General features: G+C 43.8%; 1 protein-coding gene across 3 annotated transcripts in view; it reads right to left on the bottom strand.

Moving 5' to 3' along the window:
* SEMA5A (semaphorin 5A) overlaps positions 1-19450 on the bottom strand; it is a 392963-nt gene that overhangs the window by 356820 nt on the left and 16693 nt on the right. The window contains exon 1 of one of the 3 annotated variants that reach the window (XM_079793138.1): positions 8993-9090. The exons of the other annotated variants lie outside the window; for them this stretch is intronic. The gene's annotated coding sequence lies outside the window, so the exon portion shown is untranslated. Of the gene's footprint in view, positions 1-8992; positions 9091-19450 lie in introns of those variants that run through there. 3 annotated transcript variants of the gene reach the window in all.

Below are 19450 nucleotides of genomic sequence, written 5' to 3'. Positions count from 1 at the left end.
AGGAACGTATTAATGAAAACAAAGAATCAAAGGGGGCCAATCAAGTAGTGAAAATGTTCTGCCTTATTTCATCAAAAGGAGATGCGAAGGGAAAACATCAAAGTGAGAATTAAAGTACGTTCAATGTTGTCAATGTGAATTATGCCACTAAAATCTTTTAGGAAAATAAATCTCCCATCACAAGAGACCTATATGATCCTATTAATCAATGTCACCCAATAAATTTAATTTTTAAAAAATCAGTCACATGGGTTAAAGGTATATTTTAATAAATGTAAGGACTTTAATGATTCACTCCTAATAACATATTAAATTGGAGAACTTTATTATCGTCTTACAGAAAACTTCAGCCACCAGGACATGTTTGGGTGGGGCTGGGAGAAGAAGAGAAGGAAAGATTGTGAAGATCACAAGTCCTCAGCAAAACTAACTCTCTTTGTATGATACTGTGGCAGTAGCAGCCCGTCACTAAAAGAGATGGTACAGCACACAGCTGTGCCACAAAATACCGAGAAACTAAAGAATCACTGATTCCGTCTACTTCCACAGCTTTTCCAAACAATCTACATTCCAGAATCACTTCAGAATTTTGGCATTGGAATTCTCCCGATTTGAATTCCAACCCCTCCAAACTATTCCAGTTCCACATGGGCTCATTATACATTTAAATATTCATTTTCTTTTTCTTCTTCTTTTTTTAATTTATTTTTATTGATTTCAGAGAGGAAGAGAGATAGAAACATCAATGATGGGAGAGAATCATTGATCAGTTTCCTCCTGCTCGCCCCCTACTGGGCATGTGCCCTGACCAGGAATCAAACCTTGACCTCCTGGCTCAGAGGTCAATCTCAACCACTGAGCCACACCAGCCAAGTTTAATTTTCTTTTTAAAACTCAATGCCCTTAAGCCAAAAACTTACTAGTTAAATAGTGGAGTGGCAGGTTAGTTTCCTCTGTAAGAAATTACTGCTGTTACAAATTACCATAAACATGGTGGCTTAAAACAACTCAACTGTATCCCCTGCATTTCTGGAGATCAGAAATCTGAAAGGGTTTTTCCTCTGTCTCCTTGCTTTCCCCATCTTCTAGAGCTGCACTCTTGCATCTCTTGGTGCCTGTCATCCCGTCACCTTCAAGGCCAGCAAACAGTACAGCATCTTCAAATCTCTCTGCCCCATCTTCACATCCCTCCCCCGCTACATCTGGGGCAAATACCCATCTGCCTACTTTGGGGAAGACCCTTGTGATTACATCCAGAACCCTCCTGCTTGCGCAAGATCATCTCCCATCTCAAGAGCCTTAATCATATCTGCAAAGCTCCTTTCACAGATACGGTGACATTTACAGGTTCCAGGGATGATGATGGGGCACCTTTGGGACCACTCTTCGGTCTGTCTACCTCTCAGCATCAACCCCACCAAACTATTTCCTAATCATATTCATAAATGAATATATCCTTTCGAAGACACCTTCATAGCAATCAGCTTTTAGAAACCTTTGGTTAGCTTCCATCCCACTCCACTTAAACCTTCACCCTGTGCATTATGAAACCTTGGGAGAAAACTTACGGGATGGAATGCCTTAACTTCCTTCATTTATTCGACAGAGACGCTGGAAAGTTTCAAGTCAGATCCGCAAAATGTCGGGGGGGATTTTCCCACGCCCAAATCATATTTTTATAACAGCAGCCAAAGTCCAACTAAAAATTGGTCCTAGTGAGTAATTTTTATACTTCATGTTTTTTAAAAAATTGTGTGTTAATTTAACATCAGCCTATGGTGTCAAGGGATCGAGCGATATGAGAGTAAGACATGAGCAGCTGTGATCATGGGATATTCTGGGTACAAGATAAATAACTGGACATTTGAGCTCAGACTTGGCTATTTTCAAGGCATTGCTGAGCTAATTAATATATTTTTAATTAATATGTCAGCAGAAATAAAATTTTCCAGGTATGCTTTTAAGTTATTTTAGCAACAGTCAGATGAAGCAACAGCTTTGGCATGACTCACGGCTGTGGGAACCGCTCCGCAGCCCCCAGCTCACTCCTGCTGGAGGGTCACAGGCGGGAAGACATCAGCATCCAGAGCTGCCCTCCCCACAGCTCAGGCTGATGGACAAGCTGTGCCCGCACCTCACCCACAGCCCAGCGTCTGAGCGCCTCTGCCCACCACACAAACGCTGTCCTCCCACTCCATCCCTCCAGGGCCTCTTTCTGTCTGCATTCATTCTGTTATCACAAATGTCCCTCCCTGCTCCTCAGGTGGCTCTGCCTGTCCTTGGTGACTTCTGTCCTGTAGCCATGGGCTGCTGTTGTTTCTGGAACAAGCAGTCCGTCTCTGCAACACAAGGTCAGTCTGGAGGGCAGGACATCCATTCTGCCCAGAGGCCCCATCTTATCCTGCAGTTCCTGGAACAAAGCATCAGAGGCAGAATCCGCTACAGGCTGCAGGCTCTTAAAATAACTCATTAGGTTCGGGGGCAACTAATGGAGATTAAATAAGTAAAGTATACATGACAGTTATTAGAATATAACAGCTGCTTAAAAATGAAAATTAGTCCCCCTCATCCCAAATAATTTATGTAACTCTAATGTTTAATAAGATAATGTTCTTGATGATGATGATGATGATGATACATATATGACATGTACCAGGCACAGTTCTATGTGCTTTCCTATATTAACTCATTGAACCCTAAAAAAATCCCTAAAAGATAAGCACTATCATCTGCGTTTTACAGACACAGAAACTGAGCACAGAGAGATTAACTCATTAGCCCACTGTCACAAGGCTAGTACGTGGCAGACCCTGTCCAGACAATGGGTGTCCAGAAACACTATTTAGCACATTGAGCATTGGCACATGAAAAAATTCTAGAAGTTTAAGTAATGGAATAAAATATAAGTAGTACATAAAGATCTGATTAAGTAACAGATCAGTTTGTATGAAAAGTTATAAATAGATATATAGATTTATATCCATGCCTAATACACAAGATTAAAAACACAAAACTCTTGCTCTGCCCAGTGTGGCTTGACTGGGTGTCACCCCATGCACTCAGTGTGGCTCCATTGCTGGTTTGATTCCCAGACACATGCCCGGATGCCCGGGTTTTGGGCTCAATCCCAGGTTGGGGGTATGCAGAAGGCGGCTGGTGGATGTTTCACTCTCACATTGATGTTTCTCTCTCTCCCTCTCCTCTCTCTCAAAATAAATTTAAAAAAAAAACACACAACATTATTTATAAATGCCTCAATACAAAAATCTTAGCTTTAAAAATGAAATAAAAAAATCTTCAGCCCTAGCTGGTTTGGCTCAGTGGATAGCACATCGGCCTGCGGACTAAAGGGTCCCGGTCCGATTCCGGTCAAGGGCACATGACTGGGTTGCGGGCTCCATCTCCACTGTGGGGCGTACAGGAGGCACCCAATCAATGATTTTCTCTCATCATTGATGTTTCTATCTCTGAAATCAATAAAAAAATATTTTTAAAACATACTTCAAAATGTCCTTCTTTGAATTATATTCACTTACATATACATGTTTAACAGGGTTCTTTAACACGTTAAACACCAAGCCTGTTTTGTCTTCCTTTCCATTTAGCCTGCGATATCCGATTTCAGCGATATGCTGGCGGCACCAGCGACTGACCGGTCCGGATGGAAAGTATAGTGTCAGTAACCGGTGACTGACATGGCGCTTTACATGTTAAATAATGTGAATTATCATAAAAACATTTAAAATCGTATTCAATTTTAAAATATGGTTTAACACTATTCAGGAAAACACATTATAGATAGACAGATATATATATATATTGATTTCAAAGAAGAAGGAAGAGGGAGAGAGAGAGAGAAACATCAATGATGAGAAAAAATCATTAATTGGCTGCCTCCTACAAGCCTCCTACTGGGGATCGAGCCCACAACCCAGTCATGTGCCTGACCAGGAATCGAACCGTGACCTCCTGGTTCATAGGTTGACACTCAACACTGAGCCACACCAGGCAGGCAAAAACACATTATTTTTAATGTTAGGTGTGACTACTTACATATCCCTAGTCCTAGTGTTGATTAGGGAACTCTAGCCTTGCCAAATTGAGATTTCCATCTCTAAAGGGCATAGAAATGGGAGATCTTCATCTCTAAATAGCAATACAATGAGCTGTAGACAGCAAATAAGGTGAGGGTGCAAATTCATCCTGTGGAACTTCAGAGGGCCTATGCAACTCTCTTGTTCTAGGGTACAGATGAGGGGGAAATACATTATTTCCTACTTAATGTCACTCTTAAGTCAGCTTTCCTACATTCTGAGGATGGATACCACTTCTCCTCCCATGGGGCTAGTCCCTGCAGAGGGTCCCTGCTGGCTGTATACTCAGAGCCCCAGCCAGGGGATGGCCTCCCACACACTCCACAAGCAAGTCCTTCCTTCCTTCGCCCAACAGCCAAAGGATGGACATCTAGAACTCCTTGTTACCACACGACACGTTAAGACACGTGCACTGTGCATCATATTTGCAGGGACATAATTTTCAAAATCCACTAGTCCATCATGCAAAAGAAAATTGGACAGAAACTTCATAAAAAGCTGATATACGGCAGCTTGTGTGACAGTAAGAATATATGGAAACTGTCATTGAGATCCTGGAAATAGGTGTGAAAAATACATGCTTAATATGGTTACAGCAATATGGAGCTGAGCAAACACTTGGGAGAACGTGCAATGTTGCCAATTACTCCTAGATCATCTAAGAACCACAAACAGAGATGCCTTCAGCTCTAACGAAACGCAGATATGTCTTATCCCCCCAGCCAGGCCACAGTGCAGGGCAGCCAACCGATGATAACCCAACAATAGTAGCTACTTTTCAGAGCTGACCCCTAGGCAGCAACCGATAAGACAGAGAGGAGAAGAAAATATTTTAATGGCAGTATGAAAATCTGAAAATACATTAATCATAGGATTTTCATTTCTTATCTCCAAAAAAAATGTGTGCTAAAAATCCAGCTGTGTTCCCCGGCGCGGAGGCCCGTGGTGAACCTCATTGTTCCGTCAGAGGCAGTCGGGTGGCACCTCGCAGAGGAACCGGTGATGGGAATCCTGCTCACTTAGTAATTCCTCTGCTCCTTTCTTAATCATGGTTACTGGAATTTGTCAATTCAACATGAAGGCAATCTCTTTTCATTCCATCAAAGCTAGTACTCACGCAGTCAATGCAATTAAGTGAACAGATCTACCGAACACCTGCTCTGTGTAATGCATCGTGCAATGCAAGACTGAGGGTGCAAGGCTGGATGTGACTTCAGCCCTGCCTTTAAGGAGGTGAGTGCACACATACACCACATATACACATGCATACATTCACTCACATACACACACCACACACATGCATACAAATATACACTCACATATATACATATTCATAAGTGTACACATATACACTCAGACACACACATTACATAGGTACATGCACACCATACACACACAGACACCAAACACTTCCTATCTAATAAAAGGGTAATATGCAAATTAACCATCACTCCATCACAAAAATGGTGGTGCCCATAGCCACAAGATGGCAGCGCCCAGTCCTCTCAGCCCCGCCAGAGTCCCCTAGTCCCGGCGGGGCGGGGGGGGGGGGGGGGCGGCTGCTGAGAGCGGGCAGCATTAGTGGCCTGGCAGAATGCTTGGTTCGTCACCACGGCGACAAGGCAAGCATTCCACCCTGGCCACAGATAGCCCTCTGACCAAGCCAGGGCATGGAACACTTGCATCGTCGCCTCAGCGACGAGGCAAGCATTCCATGCCCAGCCGCAGATGGGCCTCTGGGCTGTGGAGAGCCTCTGGGCAGCAGGCGCGGAGGGCCAGGCCCCACAGAAAGCTACTGACGCACAGCTTTGTGCGCAGGACTACTAGTCTATATATATAAAAGCCTAAGCGACCAAATGACTGAACAACCGGAACGACCAGTTGACCAGTCGCTATGACGCACACTGACCACCAGGGGGCAGACGCTCATCGCAGGTGCTGCCCCCTGGTGGTCAATGCACTCCCACAGCAGGAGCGCCGCTCAGCTAACCCATGGGTCCCAGACACAGGGCTCATGGCTGGTGAGTGCCGGTGTGGGGGTGTGAGTCTCTCCCAACACAGCGGGGCCGGGGTGAGTGGGAGCGGCAGGCAGGAGCAGCAGGCGGTGTTGGACTGCCAGTTTTGGCCCGATACCCGCAGGCCATGCCAAGGGACCCCACCAGTGCACGAATCCGTGCACTGGGCCTCTAGTATACACATAAAACACCACACATCAGTACACATATGACACAAAACATTCACATACCACATGCATGCATAAACACACATACAGACCATACAAACATATGAGCATATAGGCATGCACAGACGTGCACACAGATGTACATGCATGCATACATGTGTCGTGCATATCCACATATACCACACATACATCACACGGGCATGCACATATAAACATCCATGTGTGTACACAAATACACGTGTACACACACACATACACAGAAATACACACATGTAGAAAGCTACGCACATATCCATACATACACACATTTACACATGCATACACATACCATACACCCTCTGATTACCCGTGAAGAGCAAGAGCTGTCTTGTTAATGACATAGAGAACTGAAAGAGATTGTGGAGCACTTTCACTTGGGGTCACACTTCCAATCTCTAGAAAAACCGAGTCCTCCTGTCCACCAATTCTGCATTCTCACAATCCATCCACACATTCCGTTGTTTTAGTGACAGTCCACACGCTAGGGAAATTTTTTAAATTTAGAAAACCATCTCCACTTTAGTATGAATACAAGAACCCTGTACCATCCCAACCAAGGGAGCCCAGTGCTAAGAGGCACAACGGTTTGTGAAGTCTTCCACGTACTACCCAACGGTTGGCAGTTCCCTAAGACACTGTCTCACGGAAGCACCCTGGGGCCCAGGCAGGGAAGGATGCCAGGCGGCAGCTGTGTGGGAGCAAGGCTGGCTGCCCTGGCATACAACTGGAGAAGTAGTGACCCGAGCAGACCTGGGGCCACACTAGAGTGACACCTGTGGGACACACCACAGGCCCTGGGAGGCCTTTGCCAACACAGATGTAGAGACTTAATGAACACACCCATTAGACTATGTCTGCCCCATCTCCCAATGGGGGCAAAGAATAACCGTGGAGTTGAAAGGAATTTCTCAGCTCTACCAAATCCTGGTATTCTCACAGCAGCCTCTTTGGAAGAAAGTAGAGAAAAATGTCAGTGTGAACACGGAATTCACTTCATTACATCATACCAGTTCCTGATTACTACCCTCTTCTCAGCCACATAACACAGGAACACCCATGACTCTATGGTCCAAAAAAAAGTACAATGTATTCTTCCCCCACACAAAAAAAATCCCAAACCTACGTGAATTGGGGAGGAAAGTCCATCATTGTCGCCATCACTCAAAGCACCGAACACCAATGGAAAACAAATTCTGTGAAGCCTGTTGATATTTTGAAATACAGAACAGTGAGAATCTGTTTAGATTTTGCCTCGCCTGTACACTAAAAGTCCATGCGGGAGGAGCAGCTTTGTGCACACAACCCCCACTACTCCAAGTGGAGCCCCAAAGCCAGGGGCACCCGTCCTCAGGGAGCTAGAAATGCAGAATCTCGGGCCCGCCCCGGAACCACTGGCTCAGGATCTGCGGTTCTACAGAAGCCCAGACGCTCTGGCTGTACCGTTGGGTCGGAGAAGCAGCAATATGAACATCCAAGTGCAATCAAGACAAAAAAGTCATCTCTTGTAGTTTACTTTTTCAAACTATTGACTATCATTTCTGTCATTAATGAAGCTAGTGATGGCTGGAATTCCTTGGCTAACAGAAACTGTCTCAATGTAATTAATCTGTGAAATGGTGAATTTTTGTGCATCGTTAAAGTTTACCAAAAATTTCCCTTATGAAGAAAATGTCACAAAAGAACCTAGTAGCTGTACCTTACCAAGAGCTGATTCTGGTTTCCTGTAACCATAGCAACTCTAATTTGCATCTTTAGGACACACAAAAAAAGCAAACAACACAGAGTTTTCTCCCTTCTGGTCATGGTTTGTGGTAGCAACAGGTGAGAAAGGTCAAGAGAAGCAACTTTTGCATCATCCCATGAAAAAGAAATATAACAAGTAACTATGGCAACCAGACAAAAACTTCAAAAATGACTTGCAATTTACAAAGAGCAGAGCAACTCTGTTTTACTCACAAAAAAAGTAATAATAACTATAGGCAAATCCACTGAAATGTTTCCCAGGAATAGGTGAATTTGCAGAAGATAATCACACACACTTCCTACACAGGCCCCATGAGGGATTGTTTATTTACTGTGGAAGTGTTAAATTGCATGTTTGTACAATTGGGTTACTTAGGTGACATTTTAAATCTAGATCCTCTTGTAGTCTGAAGATAAAATGGGCCCTTTCTTGCATCAGCTAATTCCTTAGGAGAAAGGCTTTTTCTCTAGGAGGTAAATTAACTCCTAAAATTCAGTAAGGTGGCATCTCACCAATTTTCGAGGCTCAAGAAATTCATGTAAGTACTTCTACAATATCTAATGCTCACCTAAAAAAGATGAATGATCAAGGATACTGCCTATTGTACATTTGCTACACTGGTAGCCTCTCTAAGTTTCTGATGTAAGCAATCTAAACTTATACATTATTTTTTTAAGTGCTTACTGATTTTTTAGAAAGAAAGAGGGAGAGGGAGAGAGAGATAGAAACATCGATGAGAGAGAAACATCATCAATCAGTTGCCCCCTGCACACCAGCAAACCTGGCATGTGCCCTGACCAGGAATCGAACCAGTGATCTCTTGGTTCATGCGTCAACACTCAACCACTGAGCCACACTGGCCAGACGAACCTTATACGTTATTTACAGGGACAAAATAAAGGAGGAAAACTTGAACTACTAATGTCAACCTACCCACTGCCTAGAGGCGAGTATCCAGCTCCGCGGCCACGGCAACTCCCCCACGTGTTGCTGCAGGTCTTCCTATTCATAATCAGTGTGATGCGCTCTCCCTCATTTCCAGATCAGAAATTACTTACTCCCTGTTCAGCCCAGCTTGAGCACTGCCTGGTGCTTAATGGATACCCACAGGAGAAAATGACCGCTCTATTAAAAAAAGAGAGAAGATACTGAATCACAACAGAAGGGAGTAAACAGGAAATTTTTACATGAGTCTCAAGGATACTTTTATAGCCCGGAATGACATGTTTATCGTTCACCTATTTTTTTTTTTTATTCCACACCAGAACAGAAAGTATTTTTTGAGCTTGATAAATGAAGGCTCCTTTGGGGGCACCTGCTCTTTGAAGTACCACTCCTAGGGTCCCATTAATAACTCTGGCATATTAGAAAGTCATAACTACAATTTTGAGCTCTATTCTTCCTAGCATATTAATATGAGTGTTTACCGTATTTTGTGTGTTCGTGTTTGGTTTTCCTTCTTTCTCTTTAAGATACCTGTCATTAAGCACTGGCGGAGCCCCTGTGCAAACAAAAGCTGACACTGTTTGCAGAGACCCCCCTGGTTGTGACTTTTTTTTAAAGTGAGTGTCCCACTTTCAACTAAAATCTAAAAGGAATTCTAAAACATTTTCAAAATTAAATGTTTGCATTCCACGGTGTGCTTAGTACATTGTTGATGGATTAACTAGAAAAAGAAAAAGAGCTGTAAGTCTGATACTGTTTTATTATGTGGCTTCAGCGAGGACAAGGCCCCTGAACTTCCCACTGTCCGACTCCAGGTTTACGAAGTGAGAAAAAGCCTTCCATCTCCACAGTGCAAAAACAACCAAACTCGCTGCTGTAACCATCCCAGCGTCATTGTGAGTTGTGCTAATGCTCTAATTTGCTCATTTATTTGCTCCAACCACATAATTAATGCTGAAAGAAGCCTTTTAGGGGTTTGCCACTGAGCACCCTATGTCTTAGTAGAAGGAAAATTCCTTAGCTACGTTCCCAATCCCCATGCATGTACTGAAGCCAAGAACTAGCCAAGCAGAACTACCACCTCTCTCCAACTCCTAACAATTAAGTGCACAGACCACAGGGCTGAGAAGCGTAGGACCTCGCCAGGACCAGCACAGGCGGATTTCTGAGGTCTGTAACTCTCTTGTGTTTCAGTACATTCTGTGCCATCATCATTACGTTCTAATACATCATCTATCACATCTATTACATCGCCCTTCCTTTTGTTGTCACGGCATACTTCTGATTAATTCTGACGCATTTCCCTGATTGAAACCCATTTTAATAACCCCTAGACAAAGCGCTTCTGCAAATACACTCACAACACTTACAGCAACCAAAAGTTCAGACCCTTAGGAAAAAAAGCACTAGAATAAAGGAGTGCCCCTGAACCCCACCATTCTCAGAATATGTTTGTGAGAAAGGTTGGCAGAAAAAAAGCCAAGCATACGATTCCATAAATGGTACTACTACGTGGTCCATCACCAAACATCTGTCTTTATTCACTCCAGATTGGAACAGACGTAGTGCAGAGAGGACCGTGGTCTCAATGCTGTGGCCTTCCTCCTACAAGTCATTCACTCATTCATTTGTTCATTCAATATTTTTTGAGCACCTATTATGTGCCAGGCACTGTTGTAGGGACTAAGCATACAGTGAACAAAGCAGGCTCTCCGACCTCCTGCAGCCTGCCCTCTAGGGAGGAGACATCCACCCTAGAGGGCAGGCTGCAGGAGGACAGACAAATAAACCTACACAGGGTGTCCATGGTGCCGGACAGAGCCAGACAAAACATAGCAGCAGTGGGTGGGACAAGTCCTGAGGGATGGCGAAGCCAGAGGGGCTTGGGCAGTGAGTGGGAAGGGAAAGCACATGGTAGGCCTCACTTAGGGCCTTGGACCCCTCTAGACACTGGATTGGTAAGTTATTGCATAGTTTATACTATCTCAGGCAGGTGATCAAGGTCAACATCACCAGTGATGAGTCCTGTTGATGGTAAGTGCCCTTGATACAATGTGATAAGGGCACTACCTCTTTGTGGTCCTTCCCCCCAAAACCAGCAACTACCGTCTAGTCACGAGAAACATCAGACACACTCGAACTGAGGACATTCTAAATACCTGACCCATACTTGTCAAACCTCCCAAGGTCATCGGAGGTGAAAGCCTGGGAAACTGTCACAGTTACGATTAGCCTAAGGGGACATGACAACTACATGGAATGTGGAATTCTGGATGGAGTCCCAGAACAGAGACAGGACATGAGGGAAATGTTGAGGAAGTCCAAATAAAGTACAGACTGTAGTTAATAATGATGCATTAGTGTTGTTTTCTCGTTGTGACCCATGTACCACACTAAGATAAGATGTTAACTGGTCGTCTGGATGCATGATATATGGAAACTCTCTGAACTGTCTTGGCAAGGTTTCCATAAATCTAAACTATCCTAAAATTTTTTTAAAGGTTTATTTTGTTAAAAATATGAAATGCTCTTCTGTAAGATAATGATGATCCTGGAATACAAACTAAAACAAAAAAATAATGAAGAGTATGTAACAACGTACTAATAGAGGTTAATTATTCAGCTTAGTCCTGCTTAAGTAGTTTATTAGATCTATTGGAAGCCTCAAAGCTAGCCCATTCCATTCCGATATGACTAAATTATGAAGTCCCCCACTTCTTTCTTCTGGGGCATAAATGACAAGTAAACCTCCCTTCCTTTCAACAGTCCTTCAAGTCTTTATTTATGGAAAGCACTTTTCCATTCAAGTACTTCCTTCCTTTTGCTGGCTTCTGAGGGAACTGCACTAACTGTGTGTGTCCATGTGTCACTGGTGTGTCTCTGCTTGTCACTATCTCCAGGGAGAAGGCCTGGCATTTTCCAGGGAAGCGGCCACGGGTAAGAAAACCCTTGATATCTAAATAGGGTCACAGATATGAGATGCTCAGGCAGGGCTGCTGCAACACCTGTCCCCGAACCCCTCCATCCCCCTCTACATAGACTGCTCCTTCTACATAGACTGAACCTTCCCAGCTGACCTCACTTCCTTGGGCACCTTCCCAGGTCAACACCATCCCTACACCCACGGATTATTCTACCAAGAATGCTGATAACCTCTAAGGAGAAAGGCAAGATCGGGCTAATGTAATAAATGGCATCATACCTCTGGAGCAGCCAGGCTATATGCATCAGAGAGAAAATGAGGGAAAGGCCATGGGCCGTGTGCAAACAATGGGAGGTGAGTCTCCAAGGATGCCACACTCTCCTGAAGGGTTTGATTCCTGGACTTCTGAAACTAACTAGTTTTATCTGGAAAGTTACACCAAGCCTTGGAGGTTCTTGATAACTGTGGAATTAATAGTTAGCAAAGTGAAAAATCTCCTGAGTTTAGCCTCCGACAGCGGCCCTAATACAATCCAGCTTCTCCCTTTTATGTTTTAGTTGTGGAATTTCTTCAAAGTTCTTGATCGAATTGGTCTTCAACTGAAACCGAATTCCCACAGCCTTTTATGTAGTGAGGACGGACGCAGCTGCTCTTACTTAAACGGTTTCACAGAGGTAGTTTTTTTTCTTTTCCAAACTCATATGCACATGCATATTTTGAGCTTAAGATAGATAAAGATATAAGCAATTGTATAAGATAAAGCAATTAGTAAGTGATTGACACAGCTAATAGAAGTGTTTAAAATCTATTATAAGCTAAAGAAGTGTTTTCTTTATTTAGATAAAATGGGAATTAGCTCTTCCAATCAAGAGAAAAATGAAATTGGAAAAATGAAAACTACATGGGAGAACTATGGTAATCGCCAGACTGAGCCCCCAAAAGAACAATATGATCTGAGTGGAAGAACAGAGTACAGTCAGTGGCTGTGGACCGCTATTTCAGATATTTGAATGCTGTGCCGTTTTCCAGAGCCTTCTCTTTATGGTAGAGACCTAAGTTCCTGTACTGTCATCTCTCTTAGAAGGTGGTTTCAATTTCTAAACTGACAAACTTAATCGTGCTTATAAATCCCATAAAGATACAGGCACTATAAATATTTATAAAGTGAGAAACGTCATAGCATATTTTCAAATCTTACTGTCATCACAGCCTCTGCATATTGTGTAAAATTGGTCACAAAAGCTCAGAAATCAAAGCCATTAACCACAACCTAAGAGTCTACGTTTTCATACAAATATACAAAAAGGTAGAAAGAGGAACCAAAGGGAAGGTGGCAGGAGTCAGTGTTTCAGCAGTGACTTATCATCAAATATCACACAATAATCCCCTCCTGGGTGAACTCCCTTTTGTCAATAGTTGGTCTGGAAGAAGCTCACAGTTACATTACCATCACCAAATGTCTATTAAGCACTCGAAAATTTAGTTGTCCATTCTAGATCCAAAGCAAATAACCATCCCAGAGACAGGAAGGTCTCTGCAGACCTGGGGGCTTCTGTTCAGGCTGTCACAGGTACATCTCCAGCACCAGGCATCCTGCATCCTCCCCACAGACAATGCACTGCGTTGGATAGCGGAATGGTGTTCCCCGCCCCTCCCCCCAAGTTTATGTCCACCTGGAACCTTAGAATGTGATGTTATTTGAAAATAAGTTTTTTGCAGATGTATTTAGTTAAGATGAGCTCATACTGGATTAGTGTGGGACCTAATCCAATGACTGGTGTCCTTATAACAACAGACGCAAGGACACACTCGGGGAACACGACATGATGACTGAGGTAGAGCCTGTCTACAGCCAAGGGACACGAAGGACTTCAGGCAACCACAGGGGGCTAGGAAGAGGCACGGGGCAGATTCTCCCTCAGAGCCTCCAGAGGGAACCAACTCTGCCAGCACCTTGATCTCAGACCTCTGGCCTCCAGAACTGAGAGAGAGTAAAATTCTACTGCGTGAAGCCACCAAGTGTGTGTACGACAGCCTTCGGAAACAAATACAGATGGCAACAACTGCAACTATAATGAAAATCCCCTTGGTCACAATATAAGGACTCAGCAAATTCTCAACCACTATTAATGTAGTCATATATATACATAAACACGTTTTATGGCAACTGAGAGAATATTTAATAAACTGTAAGGTTTCTTCCAGTGAAGGAATTTTGTGTTTAGTGTTGTGCACTTCAGTCATATAATAAATATACATTAATTGGATACCCAAATATTTAAGGTTTTGACTTACACATCATGGGAAGCTAAAATCAAGCCAAAGAAAAGAAAGGGAGAATGGGGAGAAAGAGATTCAGATGCAGTTGGGGTAGAAATAAGACACACATCCAGAGGGTAATGAGATTTACAACAAAGTATATGATATAATCGCTTAAATCATATAAAAATGTCAGTTGACCATGTTTGAACTACAACAATAACTATTTCATATGGTTTAAGGCAGGGGACTGAATCTGACCCTCGACTTGCTTGTGTAAATAAAGTTTTATTGAAACACAGTCATGCCCATTCCTTTGCATACTGCCAATGGCTGCTTTCGCAGGTGCGATCAGGGCAATGTGTCCCCTGAGAGCCAGACTTCAGCTGGGACTTAAGAAAGAGCTAGATTCTGAGCCAGAGGGGACAAGGCTCTGCAGGGTTGATGGAATGACAACAGATCCCAAATCCCAGCAGCAGCCCAGTCACTGGGACATCCAAAAATGCCCTCCTGCTTCTAGGCATTGTCTTGGCTGAGACCCCCCTGGGTGAAGTGAAACTAAAATGAGAAAAGTCTGGTTCAGCTTTGAGAGAAGCCAAATTTCCTTGAACACCAGAACTTCCAGTCTAAGAAATGCTGTCTTTTTAGTTTAGCAGGAATCAATAGAGGTTCGGGACAAAAGTAAAATAAAATTGTTTTATTAGGAAAATCAAGTTCTATAGATGTAAAATAATTGAATCGAGAGCAAAAATTATATTATTTAGAATATCTATGTGGCTCTTTGTAGGGTCACATCATAGAGATTAATTAATTACTGCAATGATTGCCGTAATTATAGTTTAAAGAACTAGGGGAAGTTTCAGACAATTGGAAACCTATTTGGGGATTATTATCAAAATGAGCATTTCTTCCTCATTAATAAGCCACACACTTCATCCAAAATATGACCAGCTGAAAAGCTTGCATTGCACAATGAGTTGGAAAATCCTTGCTACCAAAGGCTTCCACAGGAGACAGCAATGCTGAAAGGAGGAGGGGAGTCCTCTGAGCTGGGAGAGTCTCCTCCTTTCCATTCTCGTCAATTACCCAAAAGCACACTAACCACCAGTGGCAACATTCATTTAAGTTTAGGATTAAGCTAGAAAGCCAAGTGGGATGTGTGTACATAAACCAGTAGATAAATAGAAATGTGTGTGTTTATACATCTAAAATTAAATATACCCTAGACCACATTTATGAGGACTATCCCAGGGTAATACAGTTTACTGATTTTATCAAAACTAATTCACAGCATACTCAGGTGCCTTTGATTACATAAACCAGCTCTCCACTGCCCAGTGAAGATGTCAGCTTACCAAACAAGAATTACCTAGTTTAGGGAGAGACAGACAGACAGACAGACCTCAAACATAGGTTTTCCCAGTTTTCTAGCAGAAATACCGTCAGGCCTTAGTTAAGTTCCAGAGGTGATTTCTTGCCATCAGCACCCAAAGGTCCCAGGAACCCTGGGGCACTTGGCTTCAAGCTGCAAGTCCATGTCCTAGGTTCCATCCTCCCTGGGAGGCAGTGAGGCATGGTTGGGAAGAGAGCCAGGATCCTGGTGCTGATTTCAGCACAAGATCATATTTCTGGTCACATGATCTGCTTCACCCCTCCTGAGCTTTAGGTGACTCAGATTATGGGAGGCTGCCTACCATCAGGGCCCTCAGTAACTCCAAGGTAATGCCTCCAGCTGGGAAGCTCCTTCCTGGCATTAGTCAAGACAACCCAGTTCTTATCTGCTCACTGCCTCTTTGCAGGCAGGAGCAGCCACCACAAAACCAATTGAATATGGATGTAAATGCTAATCATCCTGGGGATGGGGTGTCCAGGGGCCAGGAGGGACAGAGGGTCCTGTTCACCGGGTATCATGGGTATCTGCAGGAGTGTGTAACATGGGTATCATTAAAGAGGAGGAAACACGTGGTCAGGGCCAGGGCTAGTCACAGTGGCTCAGCTGGCCTGCTGGGCTGGGAGGAGGGGCCATTTTCCAGGTACCAGAGCCCAAGACGGAGCTGGGGAGTGAGGGGGGTGAGGGGTTCTGTGGCCTTGGATGGAAGGAAGCAGCTAGTCCAGGGAGACCCCTCAGGGCACAAGCCCTGCTTCCTGCATGCTCTGCAGGGCCACCGGTGGGAGAAAGCCAGCAGGAAAGAAGCAGAGGGCTAGCAAGCCTTGTACAGTCCCCGCAGCCGAACCTCCCCCAGTCTGGAGAATGCACCTGAGAGGATCTGCCTGGGACAGAATATACCCGACACAGACAGACAGGAAATCACCGGCCTTCCCTTTATTTTTCTCTAATGCCAAGAGATATTTGCTTTTATGCAGAGTCAAGCAACAGTGGTCGTCCCAGTTTTATGTCTAGCAATTCCACTTTTCCTCCCACCTCCCCTCCAGGGCTCTGTGTGGGCATCCCTGTGCAGCTGATCCAGTACAGGAGCTGCAACAAGTGCATTGTGGGATGTGTCTTTGAGAAGATGAAGGTGCTCACCCAACAATGGCTCGGCTCAAGAGATTTCTGATTCACTGAATCATCACAACACTGATACCTGCTAACATTTCCAGTGCTCACTATGGAGCAGGCAATTTACATGTATCAACAGCCTCTATCATTCACAGCCCTGGCTGCTGTGGCTCAGTTGGCTGAGGCATCGTACCCTACACCAAATGGTGGTGGGTTCGATTCCTGGTCAGGGCACATAACCAGGTTACAGGTTTCATCCCCAATCAGGGTACATGTGGGATGTGGGAGGCAACCAATCTGTGTTTCTCTGTCTCTTTCTCTCCCCCCCTCCCTTTCCTCTCTCTAAAATCAATTTTTTTTTTAAAAAGGAAAAAAGTCCTGGCCCCTGTGGCTCAGTGATTGAGTGAACCAGGAGGTCAGTTTAATTCCTGATCAGGGCACATACCTGGTTAGTGGGTTCAATCCCCAGTAGGGGGTGTGCACAAGTCAGTCGATCAATGATTCTATCTCATCATTGATGTTTCTATCCCTCTCTCCCTCTCTCTGAAATCAATAAAAATATATTTAAAAAGAAGAGAAGAGAAAAACCTAACGAGAGGAACTAATCTCACCATTTCAGAATTGAGGAAGGTGAGCTACAAATCTGACCACCTCGATCCAAAACCCTCTCCCATAATCGCTACATTTATACTGCCTTGTAATCGTATTGAATCATTTTAGAAGACCTTTATATTTTTAAAGAAACCCTGCAATCTTTCTAGTGGCATTAAAAAAATCTACTTGAGTGAAAAGGATCACCCATTTTGTGATTTGTAGGTTGACATTTGCATATTGTACTTGCTGAGTACAGTGTGTTAGCTTCCAAATCATGTCTTCATAGAATGAAGTCGAGTGTGATTGACTTAAGCAAGTGATTACACATTTATTTTGTCAGTTCCAATACACCAGCAATTTTCAACTTTTTTCATCTCATGGCACACACAAATTAATTACTGAAATTCTGGGGCACACTAAAAAAATATAGTATATTTTTTGCCGATCTGACCGAAAAAAAAACAAAACTGTATAATTTTTATTCATTCACACTGGATGGTTATTGTTGTGTTGGCTGTTGTCAATTTTTATTTGACAATCTGTGGGAAAAGAGGTCAGTGCTCCTAAGTAATTAGTCTGGTATCGCATGTTTTAAAAATTCTTACATCATACCAGTTGAAAGTCTCTGCTGTATACTATACATATACATATATGTGTGTGTATGTATATGTGTGTGTGTGTGTGTGTGTTTGTGTGTGTGTAGCTTCCATGTCTTGGCTAGCATAAATAATGCTGCAATGAACATATGGATGCAGATGTCTTTTTAAGTTGGTGTTTTTGTTTCCTTCAGATAAATATCCAGAACTAGAATCACTGGATCATAATGTAGTTCTATTTTTAATTTTTTGAGGAATCTCCACACCGTTTTCCCTAGTGGCTGCACCAATTCACAATCTCAACCACAATGCATAAGAGTCCCCTTTCTCCATACGCTCACCAACACTTGCTATTTCTTCTCTTTTTGATGATAGTCACTGCAAGAGATGTGAGGTGGTATGCCACTATGGTGTTGATTTATATTTCCCTGAGTATTAGCAATGTTAAGCACCTTTTTATGTACCTATTCCCCATCTGTATGTCTTCTTTAGAAAAATGTCTATTCAGATCTTTTGTCCGTTTTTAATGGGATTGTTTGTGGGGCGTTTTGTTTGTTTTTGTTGCTACTGAGTTGTACGAGTTCTTTATGTGTTTTGAATATTAACCCCTTATCAGATATGTGACTTGCAAATGTATTTCCTCCCATTCCACAGTTGCCTTCCCGTTTTGCTGACGGATTCCTTTGCTGAGCAGACGCTTTTTGGTTTGATGGAGTCCCACTTGTTTATTTCTGCTTGTGCTGCCCTTAAGTAATCCGTAAGATGGAGCGATTTTATTTGCAGATCTTGGGACTTCTGGAAAACCCATACCCAGGCGCCAGGGCAGCCTTCTCTGAGTTTGGAGCCGGTTGTAGAGCTGCATGTGGATGGTTCTGGCTATTCCCGCAGCTTTGAAAGCACAACCAGCTGTCAGCCACACCACCGCCTGAGGAACCAGCTACCGATGGCGGCCAGGCCCTGGGTGAGCGGAGCTTCCTGCCTCCGTGCGCCAGCTCGGCCGCCCATCATTTCCACGCGGTTTAATTAAGCAAAAGCCCTCACTGCCTTCCCTCTGGCTGCCAGGCTTGTCAGCACCTTTCTGAGAGGTCAGGTGCCAGTGGCCGGCCCAGGGGGGAGCCTGCCTCTGCCTGGGCAGCGGGAGCCTGTTCTTCCCCACCTGCTCCTCCTCCAGCTGCACAGCCCCTCCCAGGGGTGTCAGGGGACAGGGCTGTAGACTTCAGTTCATGGAAAGCTAGTGACCTGATATTACAACTAATAAACTACAATTAAAACAAAATAAAGCATGTGAGCTGTTTGTGCCAGGAACCTTTCAGACATGGACCTAAAGGCCTCTGCCGGCTTTACGAAGACATTCCCTGAACTGGAGCCAGCATTATATATTTCTTCCCACTATAAACTAGCAACTTGCTCTCCAATCCTGGCCTCTTCTTAGTATTTCAATCCTCATAAAGTTCCATGGTATATTTGAAAGGAACCATGAAGTTAGCCTTCAATTCGTCATTCACTCTGTTTAAAGCTCTTCGGGAGGAGAGAGGGTTAACTTGGGAAGTAAAAGCTCTTTGGGCAAGAACTGC

This window comes from Cnephaeus nilssonii (genome assembly GCF_951640355.1).
Source record: "Cnephaeus nilssonii genome assembly, chromosome: 2".
Lineage (NCBI taxonomy): Eukaryota > Metazoa > Chordata > Mammalia > Chiroptera > Vespertilionidae > Cnephaeus > Cnephaeus nilssonii.
Note: the sequence above shows the minus strand (reverse complement) of the source record. Positions and strands in the feature narration are given on the sequence as shown.